The sequence below is a fragment of the Trichoplusia ni genome, chromosome 5, assembly GCF_003590095.1.
Source record: "Trichoplusia ni isolate ovarian cell line Hi5 chromosome 5, tn1, whole genome shotgun sequence".
Lineage (NCBI taxonomy): Eukaryota > Metazoa > Arthropoda > Insecta > Lepidoptera > Noctuidae > Trichoplusia > Trichoplusia ni.
Genome location: NC_039482.1, coordinates 19,263,759 through 19,286,478, shown reverse-complemented (window position 1 = coordinate 19,286,478; position 22,720 = coordinate 19,263,759). Strand labels below are relative to the sequence as shown.

Here is a 22,720-nt window from a genome sequence, read left to right as displayed (position 1 = left end):
TATTATCTTTCACATGAAATAGCTGTCATTTGGTCTCAAAAATAATAATTTCATATATTTTTTTGGCTTCATAGTTTTTTAGAAGTCGGTGGAATATTTTCTTATTAAATTAATAATATAAAAAGAATATTATATGAACCTTTTTTAGAAATATGGTACAAAACAAAGACCTACCTAAGTTAATATTTTAGTCTAAGAAGTAAAAGCTTAAGCATTGTATATTTAAAGTGAAGTCTTTAATATTAATAACTACGTTTTCTTAATTAGGCGCAAAAGTTCTCGTCCGTTTCCGAGCAATAAGCTTGTAAATAAATTTACAATGATTAACAGCAATTTATTTGTCTGATTCTTGGAGTAATGAGGTTTCATAACAATGTCATTTAAAAAGCAATAAAAAATATCACACGCATATTCTTTTACTATCATATTTTGTTTTGTGCCTGTGTAAATTAACACCCTCTTCTATATCGAAAAATGTTTTTTTTTAAACAACTCTGGGATGAAATTGGGTTTTACTTTTCACACCCTGTTTTTGCAGCATTTTTTTTTTCAAAATCTAATACTATTGTATCCTGCCAAGTTCACAACCTATATGTAGTATGCAGACAGTTCAAGCGCAAAAGGAAACCTAATCGGTTTGAATCCTCCACACCTGTTTCTAGCAGCACACAAGGAATATAATACCTAATCTTTACGATCTATAGGTATGCTATATGACTATCTATACAACGTAACATATAACGTTGTAGGTCCGTATCACAGGGTGTTAAGAGTGCAACATTTGCGGACTACAAAATTAATAAATCTGTAACCCCTCACTTTCAATACTAATAATTTCATTAATGATGTTGATTTTTATATATATTTACAAGCTTAAAAAAAATGTTACCACTTAAACTCGCCAAACTGTTAACGCGAAGTTAACGATTCCGTATTCCTGTCACCATGTATAGTTAGTTATATTTTACAAACTGTAATGTTATTCAAGGTTGGGAAGTACTAGCCGTCAGCAAAGCAAATAAACAACGCCCTGAGGCCCTATCACTATCTTTTCAATAAGAGTTGTGTCATTGTGGAAAAGAGATGCAGCTTTACGCCGTGTATAGCGCTATCTCGCTTTCACAACAGCGACAGTCTTATTGAAGTGGTCGTGGTGGGTGGTCTCTTATCTACGTTGTCCCAATGGGTAACCAAATTAAAATTAAAAATGTTGTTGAATATTATAAGAAGGGTGCTTCAATGCCCGCCTTGGAAGTCAAGGATCAGACAAGGTTGATGTTGAATCGAGTTTTGTATAAAATAAAAAATGTACCTACTCGTATTTTTGTCATGTGTTTGCCACAAGTTCAAAAGGCAAATTGTTTTATTAGATTATGTTTTTTTTGCAGCTACTCCTCAGATAAGTGATTTTCGTTTTGAATGTTCAATTTGAACTGATGTCGAAATTAAAAGTCTCATAGGATTTCCTTTGACTATGTACGTTGAATCGTATCGTGTAGGTACCCCAATATTTTGCGATATGTATCATATTTTTTTATTGTTGTGGTCTAGACACTCAAGACCTAGTGTTTGAGTAGGTAAGTCGGATCATTGTCCTTATGACAAATAACTTAAGTACTAAGTATGATGCTTACCGCCTGTGAAAAACCCATTGCAATGTAAAATTAAAATACACATACTATTAAAAAAATCGTTTACGTGACATGCAAAAAGTTACAGAAATAAATGCAAGTCTTTCCAAACTTATAAAGCCATAATTAAAAACGGCCTTTAGCATACCAACACCTAAATCATGTGTGAATACCAAAGAAATGTTTGTACACATGTGAGGCGCGGCCGTGTCAAGGATGTGTCGCTCCATTTCTTTATACAACCTTTAGTTGCAAGGACTCTTTTGTCGTTACTATATATGTATTTTAATTGTTCGTAATTACTTAGGTAGGTATTTGGTATTTAGGTTAGGCTGAAGGTGAAGGCTCTACCTATGTGTTATTTATTCGTTTTTATAGTCATATAAGCTAGCCAGTTGAAATTTTCAGAGTAGCTTTGAACCCGATGATATTGCAATTTACAGTTATAAAAACGGCTGGATCGATTTTGATAAAAATTTAACGGACATTTAAATATAGTAGATATAATTGTTCTAAAATTTTGTTTTTTGTTGGACATTTAGGATTTCGAGAACAAGCGAAATATCATAATTGTGCTCATTATTGGAATCACCCAAAGGTAAATTACTAATAGCTTACCACAATCGCACTGTATGACAATGTAATTACGCTTTAAAAGGATATTCCGCGCTCCCAAACAATATTAAAACTGTATACGCTATCTTATACATAATACCTTTCCGTAATACACTTATAACAAGGGTGTAAGTTAATTAAGGCGCAACTATCCGGGAAACTATCTCCAATTAACTGTTTGACCATGTTTTAATTAGGAAAATATGTACAATTTAATACTTACATTATTTCATTAAATAATTGTAGTGTGTTCATTTTAGTATGTATTTTTTGGATGTGTCTTTAGAACATTTTTTTTAACAGAACTCTTCCACGATTTTATCATATTATTTACCTTTGGATAATTTACATAGTAGCGATATAAGTTTGTAAATGACTTACTGCTGAACAAAAACGAAGAGTTACGAGGACACGTTTGATTGATTAAGTAAGGCTTTAATCACCGCAGTTGTTCATTGTGGGTTGGCTATTCCATATTTCAGGGAATTATTCTCACGGTCTTTTTCTAAACAGACTTTCTTTTCTCGTATTTATTAAATTTTAATCTCTCGCCGAACGAACCCTGAAAAATGTTGTTCTATTGGTATGACTCATAAACTTCTACAAAATCTCAAAACCTAAGACAAACATAGGCTTTAAGCAAACAATTACACACAAGTATGTATGAGCAACCATCCGGTCCCAGCCCGTTACTCACCGCACGACCTTTATCGATAGATCCAACATAACTGATAACTCACACAGCCCTTATAAAGGAATATGGCATAATACTTAGTATTAAATAATGTTCTGTTTCATTAACATTTTATCCGCAATAATTACTAATAAGACATAGGAAAGAAGAATAAGAAATTGAAAAAAGGAAGCTTGATGATCAATGCTCAAATATTTTGGGAAGAGGCCTGTGCCCAGTAACTGGTATCTATGTTGAAAATGTAGAATAAGAAAGAAAACATTTTCAGCAAAACAAAACTTGATCCAACTTATTTCAGTTTACCGTCTATTTCAATCAATTCAGTCAAGAGATTAGAAAATCACACATCACATTTTTTTATGAGCTCCTGCAGCCAAAATTCTTCAGGTGTGAAAGCAAGCGTACGTTATAGAGCCTACTCCACAGTGCATAGAACCTCTTTTTCCACAATAACAACAGTCACTCTTCAGACTTCAATCTCATAGTACAGGCATTGAAGTAGTTCGCAAGTAATTCTCAATGGCAATATACCTTCTCGGCGGATGGTCTCACACCTTGGTACGGAGGCTTTATGTCCACTATAAAATGTGCACATATTGCCGAACGCTTCCTCATTACTGGTGTCATGCGAGGAGCTTTAATGTTCCTACCTCTTCGTTTTATTGGAGATTTTATGCTTTCTACCTTTTTTGAGAAGATACTGCGTGGTGTGATGTCAAAGGTAATATCGGATTGGATCCACTGAAACTTTAAGAGATTTTACTTCTCTTAAAGCTATGAGCCTCTGAACTTTTTGGCTACATTGACGTAGTTACAAAATTAATTATAAGAATTTTTATTGATAAACTCTCAAGAATCGAATTAAAGACCCCGATACTTACCTGCTGTTTAAACTGCTTTGATAGCACATAACAAAAATTTGCTAATAGCATAACAAACCAAAACTACAAAATATTCGGCAGGTATTTGCCAGAACATCACTGCATATAGAAAGTTCCGTATATCTGAGCCATCGGACCCGATTTTCCGGATTATTTTTACAACCTCTCGGCAAACTGATGTCAAGCATCCGGAAAATAACGTCAAATTGAATCGTCCCGAACCGTGCAGGCCATGCGTCCGTCTTCGGAAATGGGAAAAATTCCGGGTGGCGGCCTCCAATTTAAGGGGTTAGTAGGAAACAATAGGTAACTGACAAAATAATTGAAAGATCGTGATTTGTAGACATGCTGCTCATAAACGGACAGGGAGCCTTAGGTGTAGTCGAACAAAATAGCAAACGGTGATTATGGTAAGTTGTTTTATTTTGAGATTTACCTTAAAAGCTGCAAAATACGTCGTCGTTTTTAAATAGATCGCGGAACTATCATAAATTTCTCTTTTAAGCATCGTTTTCCAAACAAGCGTTACATTTTGAACAGAAGATTATTTAAAGACGCTGTAAGATATAGTTGGGGAATGTTAAGACAAATGTCAAGAGAAAAGTGCACCGAAATTACTCAAAACACTATCGTGCAGTTACGCAGCTTTCAATGGTAATTGTTAAATTTCTAAAACAATGATTCTGTGAATAAATGGTTAGTTAACATATTCGTCAATAAAGTAAAAATAAAATGAGAAAAAAACTCAAAATAAAAATAAAACTTACATGATACCATGAGGAAAATTAAAAAAAACTTGTGGTTTAAAAAACAATCAGCTACACATCCAGCCTCTGTAAAGAAAAAGAAAAAAAACTAAATTAACAAAAGAAAATAAAAGTTACAAAATAAAATATGTCAAAAAAGAAAACAGACAAGTTAAATAAATAAACGCCAGCGAAATTGTTAAAAACGAAAAATTAAAAATGTTTTTGCATCTTCAAAAAATACAACGTTTATTTTCGATTTCAGACTTAATTACTTATGCATTCATGCATTCATTAACAAAAGTATAGTACAAACATTCTCTTTCGAAAACAGTTGAACATAAACAAACTCAAATGGAATAATACAAACAAACATGATTCACGAATGACTTTCAAGTCGGGCCACAACCGACACACGTGGAAACAGCTCAAATACACTTCATTAGGAGTCTGCAACACTTTCAAGTGTTCATTTTGCGGTAATCTCAGTATTTCAAGTAACAAACCACATGAGGATACAGAATTACCGTAGCCTATTTATTTTCCTCATGCTATATATAAAATCCTTTTATCTCGTACGTCGCCAGTAGCGTCCGGATGCCGCGGTCACGGGTTAAAAAAAAAAGAAAATGCACCCCGCGGTCGATGCCACATGCGTCGCAGTTTGCGGCGAGCGCCTAGCGCCGCTTAATCGCTTTATCGTGTTAACCCCGTATAACCGAACGCAACATAAAAAGCGCTTTTTCTACGTTCAGAAAATTGTCAATATCCGGCAACCTAGTATCGAATTTACGCTTGTACAAAGGTTATTGGCGTTTCACATTCGCTGAAAATATGTTTTTTATGCTTTTACGGGTCATAACATTTTATATTACAGTAGACAATGTTGTGATTTGAAAGTGTGAAGCTGTTGGAGCTTTTTCTATATTTCATCTGTACGTGATATTGGGTCGTATTTCATTTTATTATAGGTCCTCGTGTGCTCGTATTTCAATTGAGAAACACGTGTCTCGTGTATCCTCTGGGTACGGATTCACACTTGACCGCCTTCCAACGTTGTTATCCCGAGTAAATATAATATACGTTACAGAATACGATCTCATTTGGCACGGGACGTCTGTCAGGTTTAAACTCAGTCCAGGATGTTACGCGATCCTATTCCGAGTTACCTACCGCTGTTGATGTTGATACGTGCCTGCTTTGACAATCGCGTGTAGGTAAACCTAAGTGCCTGAATATATAAAGTCTTATTTTCTTGTAAAATCTTTACGGAACAAAACTTTTAAACACAAAACGTATCAAACTAAGTGCAATGACTATGCAGCAAATATTGCAGAACTAGCTTTAGCTAACAGCAATTCTTAAAATACCTTAACTCAATTCTCCATACTACTTCATAATGACTCACTGCATTTCTAAGTTTCAAACACAACAGTTACAGCCAATGTTTCGGCCGTCCACATTCGCCAGTCACAAACACAAACTCACACAATAGTCTGCGTCATGGATGAGCAGAGCCAGAGCCAGGGTGACCTAATCATTGTTTACACCATCCTTCAATTGAGGATACGGTGTTATTGCGTTTTATAGGCTTGTATTATTTTTGGAGCACTTCATCATGCTTGCACACTTTAACGTTAGTATTTTCCTTGTATTCTCATGTAGCTATTAATTAGCTCATGTTAAAATAGAATGAATGTAATTGTAACTAGTAAGTTAAAATCTGTTTCTATTTACATAAATCACACTAATATTAATATGTTTATTAACTAGTCACGCTCTAACGTCTGGTCTAACTTAGCTTTACATGATGTGAAAGTAGCCGTCTTCCCGAAATTAACACAAAGGGTACTTTTTACCCAAATAAATCAGAAGGAAGTTCACGTTTTTGCAGCTATAACTGAGATTCATGCAGGTAAAGTAGCGCTGAGTCTAGTCTTGCCTTAATAAACCTAAAGTGTTTTAAAACTCTACGGAAAAAACTATGAGATAACATAATCATTAAAGTCGATAGTTTGTGTCTAAAATTAGACAATAATACCGAACCGATAACAGTATGTGCGAAAAGTAATCTTCTTACATAATTACTACCAAAAATAGGAAAGAGGATAATGTTACAAATCTGTTCAACAATCATCGGTAAGGCTTCGGTACGACCAAGTAATCTATTCGTAACTCCACAAGATATTAGCATAACACTTTGTTTTGTTGTAACAAAGAGAGAATTTGCATCTATTGAATGTACAGCGGTCGCCAACACATGCAATGATGCGATTACAATAAAGAAACTATGTTAGTATAACCGGCAGTAGCCACATTTTCTCCAACAACGCGAATACTGTCACACCTATTGTTTTATTCAAATAAAAACTGAGTTTGGTTTCTATTGAACTTGACATCTTGTATTTTCACGTGGTCTTTACTATATGAAACCGATCGCACCAAACTAGTTTTTATTTTTAGGGTTGCGTATCCAAAGGGTAAAAACGGAAACTTGTTCCTCAGGCTCCGCTGTCTGTCCGTCTAACCGTCCTCTGTGATGTGTGAAAATTTAAGTGTTGGCTACACTTAAATTTTCACACTTCTTTTTTGTCAGTAAAAGTCAATGTTTTCTAGTGGTAATTAGTGGTCTATTTGTACAGAACCCTTAGTGTTGCAAGTCCATCTCACAATTAGCGGTTTTACTATTTAACCCAAAGATCAGCATTGTAATATGTCGCGAGAAAGTTCTATTCAAGAGTGTTTTGTTTCATTAACAAGTGCATAATGAGAATCAGTATTGTTCGAGTTACTCATATAAAATCTGATTATGAGAGTTTTAAAAACGATGTCAGATGTATAGAATCTAAAAACTTAAAATACAAGGCATTCAATTAATAAAAGCAAAAGTGAAACTACTCTAGAACGAATAGACACCCTCTCAATAGAAATAAAACAGATTCCGGGTATGGGCAAAACGATGAACAAAAGAGCAAGCAATAAGGTAGCTCCGGAAATCTCAATGTCTACCAACAAACACATAATATGAACCGAACGGTGTGGTTGAATGGCGAGCCCATCCAATTACATAGGTATTCCCGGCCCTTTGATCACGTAGGACATGGCGCCCCTCCTGACACCTCATGCACAATGAACGAGTATTCACATTGTACTGCCTGCGTTCGTAAGGTGACGGGAAATTCCCGGGCGTGAATTTGTTTATAGGTTGAATTACGTTGAAGTAGAATGGGTGGTGAGACTGGCTGGGATAACATAAGCTGAAGAAGAAAAAGAAGGCCAAAGTGGGCTCAGAACTAAAATCGATAGAAACGAGTAAAAATTGTCTTTGCTGTATGGGAGTTCTTGAATACTTATAATTTTTTGTTGTTTTTTTTCTGTTTTTATGTTACTGGGTATACCCGGTTCATGAGATACAACCTGGTTGAATGACATTGGAATCTTAGTAATAGGATCATCGTTTTAACCCTTAGGGTGCTGGGCCATAAAAAAGATTTTAACAAAGACAGAAAATGATGAAAAATATTTCACACATCCCTTTTACAATTCTATATTAGTAGCAGACGAGATTTATTTAAATGAACACAGTTGCATTTATATAACTTGGATATGATGATGTAGAAATGTTGAATGCGTTATAATGGACAGAATACCAAAAGCTAAACTAGAAAATGTATTTCCAAGAGAAAGAGAAAAAGAGTAGAAAACAATCCGTTTTTAAGCACTATAACCGAAAAAACTTAATTCGAAATTCCATCCCTTTCAGAATATTATAATTGTACCAGATTTATTTAAATGAATACAGTTGCATTCAAATTATACGAGCATAAATTTCCCAACGGGTTCACTACCACCACTCCCATTCTCTCAAATCCAATGGCTAACATTAACATTTCCTCCAATAACATTCGGTGTGAAACCGGGATCACGGCGAATGCAGTGTGTGAGACCAGGGCCCCAATTCTGCTATTTACAATAGTCGATGAATGAGTCTAAATTGGATTAAATTTGACGCCATTCGTATTCTGCTAAGCATTTTTACCAACACAATAATCGGAAATTTATTATATTGATCTTGAGTGTACAGTCCCATACTAAATTTCCAATATTCTGTAGGAAAAATGCTTAAAAGAATACGAAAATTGTCATTTTAAGGCATCGTTCATCGGCCATTGTAAATAGCAGAATAGGGGCCCAGATACTGGACCAGAGCCGGTCTCACACCGTTCCGGTTTCATCGGATAATAAAGATGTTGCATCCTTAAGTTTAGACTGCATATTTAATTACAGTATTATCGTTTCGCCGGTCGTTGACATTATGTGGAGCAAAAACAAGTTCCCTTGGTCGTGTATTGACAAGTTCTTTAGAATCCGGTTCCAAGGTAATGAGATTATTATATGTTGTTATTTTGCTAACAGGTTTTTATTATTTAATTATGTTGTTTATGAAACTAAATAAAGACTTGTATTTCTTAAAAAAAACGATGAAAAATGCCTTTATTTATTAAGTACAAAAGTACCTAAATGAGACAGCTAAATTAAACATAGTTTTTTTTATAAGTACTATAATATTAAGTATACCAACCATAAGTAGGTTGGTATACTTAATAAAACAACAAGATTAGAAATTGACGGTCATTACAGCCTCCCAGACAAACAATAAACCTCAATCTATTCAATTAGTTGAACAAGGAGATCGTATCGAAAGCAAAGACTCTGTCAATTAAATAACAGCGGAAACACGGTGAGTATTTACAAAATAAATGAATCATTTCCCTCGACTTTCGAGAAACAAGTAAAATCGTGAGAGTCGGCGAACAATAAGACGACGCTCATATTACATCTCATAAGATCAACGTCGCAATTATACAAGACATTTATACACTTTTTACTACCATATGTTAAATAGAACGAGACAGTATTCCTTTACTTTTTGTAACACTCACCAAGCAGACAGCAAAAACATCTAATTTAGTAGCTTTTACTAGTCTTGAGGATAAGAACGAAGTAAGTCAATTAAACATTTAAATTGAGTGATAACTAGTGTCTGGTTGTCGGACGAGTTTGGTACAACTATTTTAGTTTACACAGATAAAATCCCCGTTAGTGAGTAATGAGGTGATTAAGTTTCCCAGAACACTACAGGTGTAAGAATTACGTGCGTAGTTTTAATAATAACCGCTTATCGTAGGGATAAATATTGCATTGCTTGAGTAAATCCCTTCACAGATTCACGGAGACGTGACGCCAAGTCTCGCGAACATGGGACGTGGACATCCTGTCACTGAAAGCATGAAGCGAGTAGAAGCCAGTCTGCCGGGAAATAAACGATCTCACACTCACTAAATACATCCAATACTTCCCCTTTGTGAAACCTGATACGTTCCAGAAAACAGAGAACAGTTTTATTGAAAATAATACCGTAATATAACCTTTCTAATAGAAATCATGTAATGAATACGCTAGCTTAGATACAGCCATAAATATGCTAATGCATTTACTGTATCAGACGGCATTACAAACTCGTTTAAATGCTTCCAATTTATTGGCAAACAATCTTTTGTATTACAAAAATGTAAAAAGAAAGTCTATTACAAAGATGACAAGGATTACAGAAAAAGGAAAAGAAATAACGCTTAAGCAAAGAGGCGGGCCAAACAATTTAGGCCCAATTTGTTGAAAGGCAACAGAAACGGTTTCTTTTGTGCAAATTACTTCTCAACATCGTATGAGTTTTTTATTTATATTAGGAGTTTAATTTTATTGACTAACAAACTGGAAACGGACGAAATTAAATATAGAATTGACGTCATTGTCCAATACCGGGAAGGCGAGGACAACACCGATCATTTGGATGAAGAAACCGGAATGGGCTCATTGGTTGGCAGAATACACGGGCATATAAAACTGATGGAACCATACACTGATAGCAACAACAATCTGCATAAAATTCGAGGAAAAAAGTCTTTAAAACTGCAATAAACGGCTAACGGGATGCCAATTATAGTTAAAGCGATAAATCTTTTGTTTCGGAAGTGTGTCGCGGATCGACAACCCGGAACAAGCCGGCTAGTCTTACAGTATTGTAATATAATCATCCACATAACAAAGGCCAACATTGTGGTGACAATGGAGCTATCAAGTATCCGATTATGTTGTGTAATGCCGACGCGGGCAGGTTCGAAGCTAACAATAGCTAGTTGAGGATGAAAGCTTTCGAGAAAGGATGTTTGGTGCTGAAGGTAACTTGTCTCTGACACCTAAATTGTCTACGAAGCGATTAATCGAAGTCGTGTTGACACAAAATGTACAAGAGACATTGGAAAATAATTCTCGAATATATTTACAGAGATAGTATTTTGTATTTCAAGAATTCCTCAAGCTTTTAAAACAGAACATTAACGAGTAAGGATTTCTAAAACATTATCCATAGCCGTGTCAATGTCTATAAAACGACAGTTAAGTCAGACAGTTAAGTCTAAACAGTAACCAGTGCAAGTATAACTAACACTCGACATTCGAACAGCTGTCGTTTTCACAGAACCAGAACCGTTCATTGATACGGAATAACCAATTAACTAACCGACGAACGCACTGCGAACCAAAAACCTACCGTTACAAATACTGTTACTGTATAACACACGACTAGATCTCCAAAACCAGTCTGCACTTAATGATCCAACTTTTCATAAAAAAAGTTTATAGCTATCTGAACGCAGAAATTTCAAGTAATGCAATGTATTTTCAATTCAAGCGCACACATGTCATTTTAGCTAGTGTAACGGCCTGTCTGGGGCTAGACAACGACCTTGTTGTCCCACCTCATCTCAAATGCCTCCACTACATTGAACCCTAAGATTATTAGCATAAGGATTAAAATATAAAGTGATGTCAAAGATTACAAAATAATACCTGTATACGAGTGCGATTTATCATTTGAATAATTGACAAGCGATTATGGACTTTGTAACTATATGAAAGACGATTGAACAAGTATAAATTGTTAATTTTCGAATGATAATTGAGCTTATGATTTAGGACTAAAGAGGTTTTATTATTCTAGGCAGAGCTCAGGAAAGCTATCGTGATTACTCATAGCGAGCTTCCTCGACTCTTAGCATTATTTATTGATTGGACAGATATTACAGATTTATTAGATAACCTAGGGAATGTGCTGGAAGTTTTATCCTCACTTATGTAGTGAAGGCAAATGTTTATGGATATTTGATACTCTTTTTCGCTTAAACGGCTATATCGATATTGATGGAATTTAGCATGGAGGAAACTTCACGACGGGCAACTAGTACGATATATTTTACAAATAGATAAACGGATGTCTATTCCTAGTTAAAGAGATAACAGATAAAATAAATGAGTCAGACAGTTAAATATACTTATTTAAAGCTTTTATTTCATAGTTATGAATGATTCATGCTCATTCAAGTTTTATTAGACTTCTTTGATCAATGTGTAGATTTTTTTTTATATAGAACGGAGCTTTGCTAGAAAAATACTGGCATATTTTGGTACGTACACGTAAGGCAAGGTATTTTTTTATTATAACTATTAAATTAAAAAAATGGAGATTGAACTTCGAAACACTTTAAAAAGGTATACTTTTATAAAGTTTTGTCATTTCTAATCAAATTATAACGATCAAAGTTCAAAGGTTGGCAACGTCTGACGTGCACAATCGATCAGTTCCAAAGTTTATAGCGATTTGCGAATCAATATTAAATAGAAGATACGAGTTAACGGTTACAACGAAAACGTGTTTCACTCGTCTGTTCAATTTATATTAATAAACGGTCAAGTGCGAGTCAGACGTGCGAGACTGAGGGTTCTGTACAAAAAGACTAAAGAATAACATAATTTACAAAAAAAAAGGTTTGATCGTCAAATTGATGAGCTAACTAACTTTTAGTTAACTTTCAATTTAACTTTTACACTTTGTTTCTGTAGTAATTTTCAAATGTCTATAATATACATATATTACAGTTCTCGACACCTTGGTGACAGACGGAGGGCTGTGAACCTTAGCAATAGGGTTCCGATTTCACCCTTCCTTTGGGACCCTATAAAGTCTAAAATCGAATTACAACGTACGATTTAATTACTGTTAAGTCTTACCGACAATTCGAATTACTTTTTCTTGTTACGGTCAATTTTAAAACAATTAAAATAACAGGACTGATATATCTAGGTTATATGCGATGAAGTTCAAATTCTATTTGGTTTGAAGCAATACTGACTATACTGACTGGACAGTTGCTTGCAAACTAGTGTAATAAAGGCCTCTTTGGGCAAATTTAACTTGGGCATTGGGCGCACATGTATAGGAGATAATTCTGCAATTGATTTCTAAAACAATACCTTTAAAATATAAAGCCGACGCTTTAGATCACACACACTGACTCAAACGACATAACATTTTTTTTTATTATTATTTAGAAACAGTTTGTACAAGAATATTTGTTATGGAATAGGGGTCTATCCTAACACACACTTCGGCCTGCCTCGTTCTCCAATCACTACTAATGTATGTTCGTTTAATAGTGAACTAGTTTTTTCATTAAAAATCCAAAAATAACTTTATTTATCCGTCTGTTACACTGTTACGGCTAAACTGCTCAACCAATTTGAACGGAACATACCTACTACTTGTATAAGTTTAAATTGCACGAAAAGCTTAGACTTCTGCCTCGCTATCTGTCATCCTCTAAAGCAGAGCCGCGAGCACACACTAGTATAGCCATAAATCTATTCTTACATAGTAACGATGTGGTGCTTATTAATCACTATAATAGCAGATTTTATGAGCATTTAGAAGCGTCGATCTTCTTTAACTGTCAGGCTATAAACGTGTCTGACAAAAAGGTAATTATAATTACACTTTGGTATTTGAGAAATATTTTTTTAATCGTGTATGATCTGTGTAGATATAGTTGCCAGAGTTATGATAAAACTCAGAACTTGAATTGATGCACATATACCTTTAGAGGCAATTAAAAATACTTTCAATGCATAGTGGATCAGTAGGTAAAGAATTATGTAAAACTAGCTGAACTGGCGAACTTCATTCTAATGGACCGATTTGTGTATCTAAAAGATTGATTGCGATGTGCGCCAAAAAAAACAATGAATCAAGCTGTTTAGGAGGAGTTTAGTGACATATACACGTACAATTGTGTGATGAGCATGATCATTTGTTCGGGTGTCTGGGTGTAATTTATCTATAATATGTATGTATTTAGAAATATATAAGTAAGTTTATCAGTTGTCTGGTTACCATAACACAAGCTCTGCTTAGCTTGGGATCAGATAACCGTGCGTGAGTTGTCCCAGGATATTATATTTATTTATTAATTAATTCTATAAAAAATGTCAAACTTTAATATTTTCTATCAAGATTATTTTTCGCAATTTATCTACGAGCAATGCTCGCAATGGACTTAAACACACACTTTTTAACACATCAATGACGTATTCCGATTACGTTAAGCATTAGTAATAGCTGAATTCATACAATCTCCTAATCAAACAGAGTTCCTTTGTTTAATGTTAAGCTTTGTAACGTTTAGATTACTTAAGATGTTATGAGTAATTTGGATAACAAGTCCGTACGCCCGTGAAACGTGAATGAACAATAGCCTAATTGTGCGTAATGGTATTGCTTTTCTTTGATTTGGCAGTAGCAGTGGCTACGGTTGTGATGGCAAAATTGTAGCCTTGCTAATAATTTTTTCGTTTCAATAGTTTCAATTTTATTCGAATCACTTAATATGTAATTCTTTTTGTTTATAGCTCTTTATTTAAGTATTTACTTTTAAGGAACCTTGATTGACTAAGAGTCGGATTTGCGATACTGAAAGTTCCAAAGAAATTTGCAAACACAATATGGAAATACATAAGGGCCCCATAAAATTTATGAGAATACCAACTGTTGCTTAAGTTCGATTTTTATTCGTTGTTATAGGGGCAACAGAAAGAAAGTAATCTAGCTATATGGTTTATGGTATACGACCCGATGATAGTCGGACGAAAAGACGCACAGACTGACAGACAGCCAGACCGACATCATAGTCGTAGTATGAATAGTAACAGGGTTTGGTTTTTATCTTTTCACCCTTTGGGTAGCGACTCCTAAAAAGCGGCACTGTCATAAAGTTATGAGTCGTGTGCAGAATTCGAAAACTTTTAATGATCTTCAAAATATCTTCAATTCTTCATCAGATTCTGAGTAGAGAATTGTGTGCAGGTAGAGCGTATGACGGTATGACGTCAGACTACATTCACTTTTATTGTTTCGCAAAAGATTCATGCTTGAAAATTCCAATGTTACTTAACTGTAGAATATTTTTTAATAAGTGCACAACATTTTGAATAATGACTTAATCCGCAAACGAATCTTAATAAACCGCTTGCTGGCAATAATTGAAGTATTTAATAGTTTCTCGTCGAGTTATTTTAATGACAGCAATAGGTATTATTTGTGCTTCGTAAATGTAAATAAGTATGTTTCAAAATACTCTATCAATAACTTAGCGCGGAAATCAGATTACTTACTAAACTCCAAACTTGAGAAAGCAATCAAACTTTTTGTTTGCAAACTACGATTGAGTTTGAGTTATCACCTGATATTAACTTATATGTTTACGTGTAACTCTAAATTTAGGATAATTAAAGGAAAAACGGAACGTTAACCGAATGCCAACAGTTCAACGAAAGATCGAATAAACAAAACACTGCGATTCCAAAAACAAATTTGAATAAAACCGTTACAATTCTATTTCTGATTTGAATTTAATTCTTTTTTTTGTGTCAGCCAGTCAGTTCATTTTAAAGCTCATTAATTTGTGTTGGAAACATTGGTTTTTAAGTTTATTTTTATCATTTTCCTTATAGTTCCCAAGATATATCGTTCAAGCACTATATAGTAACGTAACTTGTGTATTAATCATTCATTATGAAATATTCCACACGCGGGCACGTGACAATGAATTTATTATGTTCGAATACAGACAAGCATTTTATTAATATTGATAGCTGGTGAACCATTCCCCTGTGGATTTGTCGTAATTTTAGACGACACTTTATATCGATCTTTAGCGATATTATTAGACTTAAATAGTGTTTGTTCTTAAACGAGGAGGATTATGAAATTAGGGGGTTATTTCGGTACATATCATCGTTGAAACCTTTTTGGAATTATTTAGTTAGATTGTAAAATATAACGTTATGACAAATATTCAAATTTGATTGTTATAATATGCTACCGAATCAAGAACATGCCCATTTTTGTACTATTATTTTTGAAATAAATAACACTTACTAACAAATAAGGGTGTTACAATAACACTAGAACTATCATAACAGTGATAATAACAGCCATTTTGACATGGTATTGATTGCTGACACCATTGACAGGCGGCCATGACCCGCGACCCATTATTCGATCACCTATCCAACATTCAGCTTTCCACATTTATTGTTAAGACTTTCATAGATCAGACAATACACTTATCAAAACTTCAAACCATGTAAGACGGGACAGAAGAATTCAAAACCTGAATCAAAATGTCAGCTCATAAATTCTAGAAGCAAGAAAAGTAGGTGTAAAATGTTAGTATGTGTATATTTATTTAAGACATCAACTAGCGTATATCATATATAGTATATGTTGTGTACTAAAATATCAAGTATAATACAACTTGAAAGCTTCTAACCCTCAGAGAATTGACTAAATTCTGACAGAGAAATGGGTTTAAGGTCGATGTCCGCTGGCGATCGATCATTATACCCCTGTAGATCCCTAAATTTAATCCTTAGTACAAGATACCATGATTGAATTAAGGATGCCATCTCAAATAGTAAGGATCTGGGGGCCTACCGACTAGGCTAGACGCAACTAGAGTCATCATTGTAACGTTTTGAAAGTACCTGGAAAACGGCCTACTTGAAATAAAAACTTTTTGTATTATTATTAAATTTTGCTTTACTGCTGAATTAATACTTTAGACAGTGGTACTTGGCCTATAAAGGTCTACAGAATAATCCTAGACCAGTTCATAACGACAACTTGATTTTGAAACTGCAAGAACCGTTAATGATGGCAAGGAAAGGTTCAAACTATGTAGCGAAGTCAGCATGAAGTCTTTAACAACCGTAGGGTATGCAGCGAATGAAGTTAAAAGGGTTAACAGCAGTAACAGTTAAATGAAATGACAAGTACGAAGCTCGAGCCTCATTACAATGGAGAGCGTGGGAATGTTGGCAGTAAAGCATCTTAAAGTAATATTATATTAACAATTAAAAACATATAAACGACTTTTAATAAAACCTACTGAGCCTAACCAGATGATATTATTATGGGGCTAACTAACACTTCGAGGTTCAGATGAAAAAATACAGAAGAATAGGGATCCCTTGTCTCTGAAACCAGTTGATGATAAATAACAAGCTAATAGTAAAATATTTTACTATAGCAGTAAAAATTTTGGGTTTTAATTAAGTTGAAAAATGCGAGACAAATGAACCAAGTATTTGTGTCAAAGTTGACTAGGAACTACTTGATATGAAAGCCATTTGAAGTGAGCAGTAGACGTGAGCGATGGACAAATATTTTCGGCTACTGAATCCCGTAACATCAATCTACGTTCAACAGCTTAACGAGCAACTAAATCATTGAGATAGTGAACAACTATTTTGGGACTATCAGCATTCGTCTAAAGCCCTACCCGACAAAACATTTAACTTATATTTAAAGTAACCTATCTCAGGAATCCAAATTGTTTTTGCATTATATATTTTAATTAAGATTTCTTCTAAGATTCCATAATCGTGAATACCTTAAATGGTTATTAGAATTTTGCGTTGTCGCTGTTAACATTAAGCTGGTCATTTAATCAAGTATTTAAAGATAAGCTAAATAAAGCTCGAATTCTGAACAATCCACTGTTTACCGAACAAGGTTCGCAAGCCAGCCATATTCCAATTAACATTCATACCGTCTTAGTCATGGTACCGCAGTGCCTAATGAAAAAATCGAAGATGTCTTTAAAAATATAATTATTTTTACTTAAAGATTTATAAACATGCGGACTTGGTTAGTTGTTATATGCGGTTGTTTAGAGCTCGTACGACCGTTACAAAGGCGGGAAGAGCAGCTGCGAACGCACCTGCCGCATAACAGCTGAGCGTCAAGGAACCGACCCATTATAAGTCGCGACAAGGACCCCTTTACACAGAGGGTAACTCCAAATGAAGAAACATTTTTGCCTCATATTTCCAAGTCTTTATAACACTCCCGAGTCCTCCCTTCTTAATTAAAAAACTTATCGGGACTAAAATTTTTATCTTGTACAAACTGTGGACACAATAAATATTTAAATTATTTTCGTAAACAGTTTTCAGGCCCGTCGGCGATATAGACTCGCCTTTTTGCATTCTTTTTCACTTTCGGATTCCGTTCTTCAAAAAATATTTGTTTGACCTTCGCAGTCTAATATGACGGGCCCTGATTTTATCGATTCTGTGCCCAAACTAACATAAAATACTGGTGATGGATGCTCAAAAATCCTTCGATTATGCGTAGGGAATGCAGCCGGGCACGCGGGGTGATATTCTGAAGTGCGAATACTTGACAAAAGCATCCCGACCTTCAGCATTCCACACGTGGAATTCAGAATAATCCCTGTCCGAGAGCACTTCGGCAAATTGCGGTCAGATGCTCGATTGTGATATTCATCCAACGAAATTTTGCTTTATACCGGGAAATGCAGAAATGGCAAGTTAAAACAGTTTTAATTTTTCTACTTCTGCGAATTTACTTCATCCAAAGCTAATGTCTAAAATATATAACCTAATTTTTGGTATATTTGCCACTTCTTTCATCACAATCCAGTGTGACCCCACGCGATCCTGTCGCTAACAATTACACCTTGTTGTCCTAATTACTTTAAATTAACGACGACCATATTGAGACCATTAAAACTAATAAGCTTAGTAAAAATATTAAACTGGGTTAAATAAATTATGAGTTCATGAACTTATGGTAAAATTCTATGACGTACTAATTCCGTTGAGCCTTATTAAGTTTTCATAAGACATATTTATGGTCAGGAAGGTATGGAAGAAGGAATGCATTATAAAGATTGAATACGTAACAGAAAAAAAGGTTTTGAAAATTAATTCAATCAAGTAATCATTAACATGGTAGTCGTTTTTAAATTGATCTCAAGTAGCTTGATCGATTCATTCCAATCATGAGAGAATTAAAAATACACAAAGTTTTTCTGCAAGCTAATTGTAATTTCATGCTATTGCAATGTTGAGTTCATTAACTTGAATTTCTCGTTTAATCTAAAAAAGCTTTGTCGGAGTGGTCGTCTGCATTTTACATTACTTTCGTAAGTGCCTGTAGAAAGTTCAGTAACTGCCTAAATTTTTTGTTGCCACTTGCTCTTGGAGTTTTTATAATCCTTTCTTTTCCTTAGCAATGGATGCTTAAAAATATGGGGTTCGTTAGTGTTCAAATCTCGTAATATTCCGTTTGTAAATCCACTCCAATCTAGATTGAATTTATTTAATAAACTTCCTTAAGCCTTAAATGTATTAAATTAATTATTTTCAAGGATAATTAAGTTCGCTATTATGTTCAAGTATCGCAATTATTAGGCGGCGTGGCTTGATCGATGTCGATCGTTCAACAAAGAGGGTACAGATTTGTCGCAGCTTTTAATTAAAGTAAGTAGTAAAATACTCAATCTGGTCTCGTGTAAATACAGTAACAGGACAGGCAGTTAAACTTGTAGCTACTATAAAATTCGCGTATTTATTGGTTACGCAACGCTGAACATAAAACGCTATGAACGTACACGCTCCATGTTGTCGGGATCGTAAAGCTGGCCGCCGCCAAGGCCGCGTCCTTAAGGGAGCTCCTGTGTCATGAAACCTCAATCGATCCATAATTTACCTCCAAAACACTCTAATTTATGTCTGACACAACCGGGACTCTGTTTACTTTGATGAGAGCGGCGAACGCAATCATTTCCACGGTTCCCATCAACTCCGTTTCGTCGAAATGGATTTTGTTAATCGCACAACGTTCGTTGAAGAGACCTTTTATATTTGAGGTCAGGTGAAACGGAAAATATTTCATCAGAATCCAATTTTCCTAGATTTTCCACGAATTTTGTGAGGGCTTTTTAGTTCGATTAGAAAATTATTACCGTTTCCATAGGTAACGGAGATAAAAGGTTTTCCTACTTGTTGCCAATAAGAAAAAAAAGTATTCTTTAAGACTACCTAGGTTTTTTTAGCCGCAATCTTCGACAATTTTGCTTTTCCTGCAAGAATAATTAGCTCATGCTGTCACGAACTACCAACCTAATCTAAAACAATAATCTTTAGGTGACTGTAAAATGATGCTTACAATAATACATCCTTGTATTTAATTAGCAGCACACTTCAATGCACTTATGCTCCATTGAAGACTAACAGACTCCGGCGTCGGGCAGGGCATGTGTTCGTTCTGAAGATACGCAATTAACATTAATTAGATGGTCCGTTCGAGCGTTCACGAACACTGATCCTAACTTGCTTCTAAGAGACGACTCTTATCACAACAATTTAATAAATGTTTATGGTCTACATCGTAATCGTTAAAAGAATCGATTCGAATAACATCGATTTTCATTTGTTTCCCGCTTTCATTATTTTGATGTACTGTAATGAGCCTTTCATTCAAATTAAAAGGAGTTTCGCACTATACAGTTTGGTTTAAATAAACTCGTTTTGTAGTTTATGATTGGCCGCCAATATCGCAATTTAATTCTGAACTTAATTAAGAGTCTGTATTTAAAATATGTTTGGGTGCTGGTAAAATTGTGATTATGGCCATATCATTGCTTCAATACAGTATCGAAAATTACGATCCACTTGATTTGTTTTTTGTATATTGTTATGGCTGCAAGCTACAAATCAATTTCAATAATAGGGTAACTGCTTAACTAACCTGGTTTCTTGTCGTTTTCAGTAATAAAATTATCTACTCTTTCTGTCATAAACGTTTTATGTCAACCGATTATGATCTAATAATATGACCTAATTGTTTCGAACCGATTTCGGTGATGGAAGGGCACAACATTTTTCTTTTTTCTCTGAGGTTGAAAAAAGGTTAAAACCGGATCCTATTTCTAAGACTCCAGTGTCTTCCTGTCTGTCAAATGGCCATAACGTAGGACAATAGATATCTGCAATATTCACAGCCGGAGCCGTTATTCACGACATTATAGTCTTTTTTTTAACATGGTTAGACAAAAGATAAGAATAAAATAAAAATGTCATAAGGGCTCCCATTCAACAGTCATGATTTTTTGCCGTTTTTAATAAAAATAATGGCACGCAACAATTCTTGCGTGTGTCCAACTCGCACTTAGCCAGGTTTTATTTGTGACCGCGCGACATTTATTAAATAAAAACTCCTACGTTGCCTACTACTACTACTTCTAGATGTAATTAGCGTGTGTTACGGGTCGGGGAAATATTTATACTATAATTGTAAATAAATGTTTGTTGTGTAAACCTATGAAGAAAGAAATATGCATATATAAAACATATTGTTTAAGACAAACTGTACGTAAAGATTGGTGTACCCTTATGATCCAAAGTTGCATTCTTCTTCATTTAGAAATACTGACCAGATACAAAAACATTTTTACAATTTAATTATATTTAAAAACAAACGACGCAAGTCGTCAATTAATTTGCTGAATAGATTAATTGAATTTCTGTGAGTCATTGAACGTAATTCCCGAACAGTAAAATACGATTGTCAAAGTATTTAGGTGTACCTAATAAATAAAAATATTAATTAATGTAAGTAGCTATGAAAATGTAACAAGCCAATATTCCTGACAAGAATAATACTGTTTAACAATACTTTTGTGTTTATTTTATATATACAACATTATGTCCATTGGAATGTTTACCCTATTATTCGAACAGGTCTACCTGTTTACGCATGGCAAATTGACACAAAAAAATAACTACTTAAATATTAATACTTACGCAATCTAATAGAAATAACCACCCCCATATGAACGGTATATAAGTCGGAATTATTTAATGGCTATAATTAATGCTGACACAAAAATAATTGCTTACTAAATAATTGTACGTGTTGAAGCACGCGTCGTGGCGTGTTGTACCTTCCAAATGAATTAATTATGAAATTAAATACTACAATTTCTACTTACAGCTGCTGGACACATGGCATTCATTCAGGACACATTGATAGATTATCCAGGATTCCAATTCAATCATCGTAGAAGCTGTCATTTTCGGCACTTAAATAATTTTCACACAGTCAATATAGCAAAATTCCAGTCTTAATAAGTCAAATATCACTTAAATATGTCACTGCATCTCTATAAACATCAAGAGATAATATTTTCAGTCAATGTTTTCAATTTGTAAATAACACGCGCGAGTCCTAACACAGAACGTTGTTTTGATAGATATCGCCCACATAGGTTCGCGAGCTGAATGATTTGATTGGACCTTCGAGCCGTATTGGCCCGCCCGACAGGAACCCGGAAATTATGGGCAGTGTTGCCAACGAGTTTGTTACAATCTCCCTAGGATAGCAGCTGATGTCGAATCGCCACAAAAAAAAATAGTAGGTACTCAATTATAAAAGATTTAGTTTCGCCTAGTACAAATCGAAAAGTTTTTTCAAGATCAAAATCCATATTGACGCACGTAGGAGGACAGTATACTTTAAATTAAATATTCTTTATTTCAGGCAATTAAAACCCATAACACGCATAACACAATGCATAACAATACTTTACACAGGTGGACATTTAAATTTTTAACACATTCTCTGAGAAACTATCCATAAGTATCCCATACTGAGGTTTTATTAAAAAAAAAACACATAAGTATTTGAAACAAAATCTGAAATAATCATTTAATTTACCATCAACAGGGTAAAATTCATAGCGTTGCAACATTTCGTCATAGACAACGTGTTGTGACATAGACTTGGTCAGAAAGATTCGATTGAATCGATTGCACACGATTCCATTAAAATAATATTTTTTCAAAAATATTAAGATTTTCTTAATGGCACGTCGAAATAAAAATTTCAAA

General features: G+C 34.5%; 1 long non-coding RNA gene across 1 annotated transcript; it reads right to left on the bottom strand.

The window, feature by feature from the left end:
- Positions 1 to 486: 486 nt before the first annotated feature.
- LOC113493848 lies at positions 487 to 22,173 on the bottom strand. Its single transcript, XR_003400612.1, has 2 exons — positions 21,823 to 22,173; positions 487 to 4,654 (listed from the first exon to the last, which is right to left on the bottom strand). It is a non-coding gene; the product is annotated as an uncharacterized LOC113493848 (long non-coding RNA).
- Between the last annotated feature and the right edge of the window lie 547 nt (positions 22,174 to 22,720).